The following is a 7,640-nucleotide window of genomic DNA, read 5'->3' as shown; positions in this document are numbered from 1 at the left end:
GACCTCCTTGGTGTCATCCTCTGCATCCAGTGTTGGGGCATTTGCACTGATGAATTAAGCATGACGTGAGTGATTCAGCAGGACTCGAAGCGTCATGAGGCGCTGGTTGATCTCAATAGGCATTTCAGCTAGCCTGTGTTGGATGCGTTGGCGGATGACAACGCCAACTCCATAAATGCGGTTTCTCTCCGCAGCAGGCTTACCCTTCCAGAAGAAGGTGTAGTCATACTCTCGTTCTGAGAGTTGGCCCTCATCTGGGAGCTGGGACTCGCTGATGGCTGCTATGTCGATGTTATACCTAGCCAGCTCTTTTACCAAAAGGGCAATTCTTCTTTCAGGACTGGCACTTGTCACAGTATCCAGAAGGGTCCTAACATTCCATACAGCGACCATGAGAGTTTGTGTGGTTTTTTTTTGTTTTGATCTGTGATTTTGATTGTGTTTTCGACCACATAAGGATAACCTTACTGGGTGCGGTTGCCCAGTCAGGTTGGGTTCTTAGGCAGGCTATGTTTAGGGCAACTTCTCTAGCCCCCTCCCCATGTGGGATGAGCAGAGTGGCTCCTTGGAAGGGCTGCTTAGTCGCACAGACAGGACCGGATTGCAATACTGCCTAGATCCCAGTGCATGAACGACCAAGTTATCTGTGCCGCCCATATGCAGAGTTGTGACTAGAGACTCCCGGCAGTCATCTCTGCCTGTCCCCATAGCCACTCGTCCATCACCATAGGACTTTTTGGGGGTATACGGGGTTTTGATGATGATGAGAGGTATGATGAGCTGGGTGATGGCTGTGCGTAAGTTGATTTATGTGGTGAGGCAGTAGCACAGGTTGCAACCACACATCTTGGCTCTCCCTTTTACTGATCCATTGGTGCAAATGTTGCAACGACTGGGGAGAGGGAGAGTTGAAATGGACTGCCGATAGCCCAGTTTATTGGGTTTCACCTGAGTAGCCTGTCCATCAGGCATTGCCTTCGTCCACCGTTGTAGTCATTGGGTTTCCAAAGTGGTCACCTCTTCCACCTATACCGCCGTTGGGGTCTTATTGGAGCTCTGTAAGCATGTGTGCCTGATGCGGGGCTCCCCTGCAGATTTTTCACTTCGGGTTTACTCCCGTAGCCTTATACCTGCCAAGTTCAATCCGCAAGGCAGCAGGGCGGTGGTTGGTAGGCGTTAGGACGTGTCCACATGCCAGTGAGCCTATTCACCGTCCCTCTGGGGCCCACGAGGCACCCAGTTACCATGTGTTGCCACGAGGAGGCACAGCAGGAGTCTTGATGGTGAGGAGGCTTTGTACTGGCAGGGAAGCCTTATGCAAGTTACTTCGCTGTTCGCCATGAAGTGCAAGCCAGCAGCGGCAGCTGAAAGCGAGAGAGCGCAAGCAGTGCTTTCACTTTAACACAAACATAATACTGCCACACGCGACGCATTTCACCACCCTGTGTGTGGCTGCATACACACACACACACACAAACAAACAGCTAGACACAGACCCATATAGAGACACAGACACAATGAATCAAATAAATCATTTCAGGAGGTGGCGACAGTATAGTACAGCATAGGTTATCCACAAACACCAGTGTTAGAAACGATCCCACTTCTCCCACGGATCTGATCTCAGATGTGTTCTGACCTCACTAGAGGAAAGGTCACGGCAGGCTTAGCTCTCGGGGATTAATTGTCAGTAATGGCTAGTGCTACTTGCGAACAGGGCTATGCCCTTCAGAGGGCCGAGTTAGAGGGCCAAGGAAGAAATCTTGAAATTAAAGGAAGTGATAGAGAGAATGAAGGAAGAAACAAGACAAGAAAAGTCCGTGTCTGACGAAAACTCAGGCGAATGGAGGGTTGTGAGGAGAGGGATGACCAAACTGGTGTTGAAAAAATACATCAAGGATACGAGAACAACAGCTAAGTGTACCAACTCTATCAGTCCTTTGATAGACGAATTGGACGTTAGCATAGTCAGGGACAAGGCTGACAAGGACGGTACGAAAACTTTAATTGTTGGCGATTCCCAGGTACGGTAACTGGAAAGAGCTTTTTGTGATAAAATATAAATAGGATGAGGGTGTGTTTGCCAGGAGCTGGGGTGGGGGATACAGTTGACAGGATGGACAATATCTTGTCTGGTAATGGGTACAAATCCATTATCTGCCTCAGTGCAGAAGGCAATGATATTGGCCGGTGTAGGAGTGAGGAGCTTCTTGATAAGTTCAAGGCAACTATAGAGTGTATTAGGTCGAAGGGAGGGATCCCTGTCATAAGTAGTGTCCTGCCAAGGAGAGTTGGCAATGAATGGTTGTCAAGGGCAGTTGGTGTCAATGGCCGTCTTGACAGATATTGCAAGTCAATATCAGTTCCATTCATTGACAACTGAAACAACTTCGGCAGAAGGGACCTTTATGCTAGGTTTTAAAGTGAGACAGATTGTATGATTGTGGAAACACAGAAGGCAGAGCATTGCACAGTTTGGCTGTGTGAGGAAAGAAGGATGTACTATTGTCAGTCACGTTAGTGCAGTGAGTCCGTTCAACTCTTAATTATTCATGTTATGCTACAGCGCCCACAAAACAAATGAAACGTTTGAGTCCCCAGTGGAGACGCGCGTTCTCTAGCCTCTTCAGGCTGTCCTATTCCTCCGTTTTCTTTTGTGTATTCGCTTAGTGACTCGGGTATTTTTTAATTAACTTAGGATGTTAAGGGAATTTAAAATTGTGAGTGAATGAATTTATTGCACAGTCAATTTTGTACACTCATCTTGAGAGAAAAGAGTCTAGATGTATTGAGTATATGTTGAAGGCATCTTGTGTCTTATATGTAGAGTATTTTGTGTTAAAAGATTGTGAATTTTTTGTACCGTGTGTTCTTACGAGGCGGCCGTTCGTAGCTGAAGTCATTTTGTTTTGATATATGTATATCAGAGAATCCGATGGAAACATAGAAAGTGTTGTCAATCTTGTATTGTAGAAGTTAGATAATTATCAGAAATGTAAACACAAAACGTATTTATCGTTCGAGTTTAACGGAGTCTCTGTAACAAAGCGTGTTCGGCATCGGGCCTTCGATGTAGAGCGGCAGAAATTGGACAGTGATTACATAAGTTCGTCAAGATCGTCTTAGTGAGGTGAAAGTGTAAATCGATGTCGGACTTTTCATGCTAGACACGATTGTATTTTTGAAAACTCAATTTCCACCGAGTTGGAGGTGCAGCCAGGGTCACAGGCCTATAACCACACAATCACTGCCACATGACAAAGCTTTTATTTTATTTTATTTTTTAGGGTGTTGTGGTCACGGCTGTGATAAAGGCCAACCAGGGAGTGTAGTACTGTGCCTTCAGTTAAATCAGTTCATAGTTGTCATCAGTGAATGCAGAAGAGACTATAATAACTTAAAGTGAATACATATTGGCAATCGAGCTGGTAAGGACAACTGCCAGCCTATTCGTGTCATAGGTGCCACAGAGACTTTAAATTTTATTTTGTTGTGTGCTTGCTCAAGGACTGAATCTGTGTTTATAATACACCACTCACAGGGAGATACAGTGTACACAGTGATAGTTCATAGTGTCATCAGTGACCGCTGAAGTTGTAAATAACTTAAAGTGAGCGCTCACTAGCAAGCAAGCTGGAAAGGCACCGTGCCAGCTGAAACCAAGTCGTGTCATAGGTGCCACAGAGACTTTAAATTTTATGTTGATTGTGTGCTTTCTCAAGGACTGAAACTGTGCCTACAATACACCATTCACAGGGAGATACAGTGTACGCAGTCGCAGACGACAACTCCATAGGCAACAGAGAGTAGCTAAGTACTTTTTCTCTCTTTATTTTCTTTGAAATAGGTGTAGATTTATACACAGTCTGCACCCCCCCCCCCACAACAACAACAACCATGAGTTTGATATGTGATTACTGCAGGGAGACGTCGGATATGGAGGATGCAGGCCTAACTAATGCAGCGTTTAGGAGGTTACTAACTGCCGTAAAGCTTGATGGCTGTTGCTGGTATTGCCCTGGCTGCATAGTCAAGGTGAATGAAGCGATTGCAATCCATAAGGGAACGAGTTCTCTAGGGACGAAAATAGATGAAGCAGGAGCCCTGCTGGTTGACAAACTGGAGCAAGTTGAGAAAGAGATCCTTGCTAAGACTGAGGAAGTAGCTAATAGAATGGAGGTGGTTGCTAAGAGGAGTTATGCTGACGTATTAGGAGGGCCACGGGGGGGGGCGGAGAGTAATGCAGAATCAGTACAGGTTCTACAGCAGATTGGGACTCTGAAAAAGTGTGTCGAAGAAATGAAAATTAACGCACCTACTGTTAGGGGAGAGGAGGAACACCAGGAACGGCTCCAGCGCAGGAACAATGTAATAGTTTTTGGAGTCCCAGAGAGCCAGGCAGAGGGAACTGTGAGTAAGGAAACACACGACAAGGTGCTGTTTCAAAATATTTGCACAGAGGTTCTGAAGATTCCAGCAACCCCTCAGGATGTGAGGAGACTGGGACAAAAGCAGGGGGCTAAGCCTCGCCCCCTCAGGATCACACTAGGGAGTGAGGAGGAAAAATGGCAAGTTATCCGGCAGGCAAAAAACTTAGCAAGGAGCGAGGCATTTCGGGATGTATTTATTCACCCAGACCGCACGGTAATGCAGAGGGAACAGCACAAGAAGCTCCTGCTGGACTTGAAGCAGAAGAGGGAGGAGTCGAGGAGGAACGGGGACAGGTGCACATGGGTTATACTCAGGGGGAGGGTAGTGGAAACAAGTGTGCCGACACAGGGCCAGGGGGCAGCAGTGCACCCTCCACCCACTCAACCCCCCACCCGGGAGGCGGCACCAGCTCAGCCTACCGGACAGGAGGGAACGAGCGCCGTGTAAACAATGAAATTTTTAACCACACCCTGCAAAATACAGTGTACTTAGCAAATGCTGCAGCTTCTGAGAATGTGGGTGGAGCGGGTTTATTACTAAGAGCAGAGACGTTACCGAGAACAAATTCTGGCTTGAATGTCATGTACACTAATACCGACACGTTCCTTGATAAGAGGGAGGAGTTTGAAACACTACTAAGAGTACACCAACCAGATATTGTAGGAGTTGTAGAACTGTTGTACAAGAACAGGAGAATCGACCCAGAGGAATGTGAGTTCAGTATTGCTGGATATGACTCATTTACGAACCTAACTCAAGAATCCTGCAGGAGGGGTGTGGTTATCTACGCTAGGCAAGACCTTAGAGCCAGCCAGGCGAGGGTACAGGGAGAGGATGTTTTTGAAGAGTCCAAGTGGTGTAAAATTAAATTAAAGGGAGGGGACTTACTTATCGTCGGGTGTATCTACAGATCCCCGAACTGTGGCCCACTAAATCAAAGGAACTTAAGAACCTTAATAAACAATGCGGCGATGCTCAACCCCAGCCACCTCCTTATCATGGGGGACTTTAACTATGGCGACATCGACTGGAGAAACGAGTCAACCCCGAATGACTTGAATAATCCTGCTACTCTTTTTGTAGAAACTCTGAGAGATAATTTTCTGTTCCAACATGTGAGAGACCCGACACATTACAGAGGGGAACAAACACCCAAGCCACTTGACCTCATCATAACAAACGAGGAGGGTATGGTGGCCAAACTGGAACACCTTGCCCCAGTTGGCACCAGTCACCATACAGTGTTGTCATTCAGATTTAACTGTTACCTAGTTCAAGATAAGGCCAGGCCAAGGTGCAAATATTACAAGGGAAATTACAATGGGATGAGGGAAGAGATGAGGGGTATCAACTGGCCTGACTTATTAAGGTACAAGAACGCAGACACTACGCTGAATATCATAACTAGTAAAATGACCCATTTGATCGATAAATATATACCCAAGACCAAACCCAGTGCTTCTAGGAATACGAGGGGATCCCTACACATGAACCATGCGGCGGTCGACAAAATTAAGAAGAAAACCCAGAAATTCAAGACGTGGGTTGGGTCAAACGATGAGCAAGACAGGAGGATGTATGCAAGAGCCAGAAACCAAGCAAAGATAGAGTGTAGGAGGGCTGAAAAGGAGTTCCAAAGGCTGGTTGCACGCGAGGTCAAGTCAAACCCAAAGGCGTTTTACCGCTATGCAAAGTCGAAATTGAAAACGCGAGTAGGAGTATCAGACCTGAGGCTTGAAGATGGTAGTTACGCAGATTCTGACCAGGATAAAGCTGAGGCATTGAACAGCTTCTTTTCCTCAGTGTTCACAAGAGAGGATGCAACTAACCTTCCTGCGTTTGAGGACAGACGGTTCGACACAGCACTGACCCACATTGTGTTCACAGAAGAGGGTATTAGAAATAAACTGTCCAGGCTAAAGGTCCATAAGAGTCCTGGACCTGACATGGTGCATCCTAGAGTGCTAAGGGAGCTGTGCAACGAGCTTGCAGAGCCCCTGAAGATTCTGTTTTGTAAATGCCTGGATGAACAAATGGTCCCCAGTGAATGGAAAGTGGCTTATGTGAGTCCTATCTTCAAGAAGGGCGATAGGCACTCCACGAACAACTATAGACCGGTGAGCCTGACCAGCATAATATGTAAAGTACTTGAGAGTATTATCAGAGATGCAGCGATGGAACATCTACTACGAAACAACCTTGTAAAAGATTGCCAACACGGTTTTATGCCGGGGCGCTCTTGCTTGACACAATTGCTCAAGGTATTGGATATTTGGACCCATATTCTAGAACGGGGTGGTAATATCGACAATATTTACCTAGATTTTGCCAAGGCTTTCGACAGTGTACCCCACGAAAGGCTGAAAATCAAACTGGAAGGGTACGGAATTCGGGGAAATGTCCTAGCGTGGATAGAAGACTTTCTACATGACCGCAAGCAATGTGTGGTGATTAATGGCACGAAATCGTCATCTGTACCTGTAACAAGTGGGGTACCGCAGGGTAGTGTATTGGGCCCGCTGTTGTTTGTTTGTTTCATAAATGATATGCCTGACGTTGTACACTCCTCCATACAAATGTTTGCCGATGACGCCAAGTTATTTCGGGAAATTAAGAACCAAGCGGACTGTGAAGAGCTGCAGAAGGACCTCTGTGGGCTCCAGGAATGGTCGAAGGAATGGCTGCTGAGATTCAATGTCACGAAGTGTAAGAGGATGCACCTGGGGCGTACCAACGGTAAGGAGGCGTACCATATGTCCCAACGGGATGAAGAAAATGTACTAGTTGAGACTGTGTGTGAGAAGGACCTAGGTGTGTATGTTGACAATGAGCTGAAGTTCTCGGGCCATTGTGAGAAGAAGGTAAATCAGGCAAATAAATTATTGGGTCTTATAAGAAGGTCGTTCAGATATCTAGACGGTCCGTCCCTCGTGACGATCTTCAGGAGTGAAGTGCTTCCCCATCTGGAGTACTGTCACCCCATCTGGTCCCCGAGATATGCTAGGGACTGTCAGTTGGTTGAAAATGTTCAAAGGAGGGCCACCAAACTGGTGCCTGCACTTCGGCATCTCAGCTACCCTGAGAGATTGGAGCGCCTGAACTTGCCTAGCTTATACTACAGACGGGCAGGGGGGGACCTAGTTGAGGTTTATAAGCATCTCAGGGGGCACTACTCAGTTGAGTGTCCTTACTTGGAGCTGGCGGACGCT

This window comes from Homarus americanus, unplaced genomic scaffold, assembly GCF_018991925.1.
Source record: "Homarus americanus isolate GMGI-L3 unplaced genomic scaffold, GMGI_Hamer_2.0 scaffold30108, whole genome shotgun sequence".
Lineage (NCBI taxonomy): Eukaryota > Metazoa > Arthropoda > Malacostraca > Decapoda > Nephropidae > Homarus > Homarus americanus.
The sequence above is the reverse complement of the archived record's forward strand: the minus strand, read 5'-3'. Positions refer to the sequence as shown.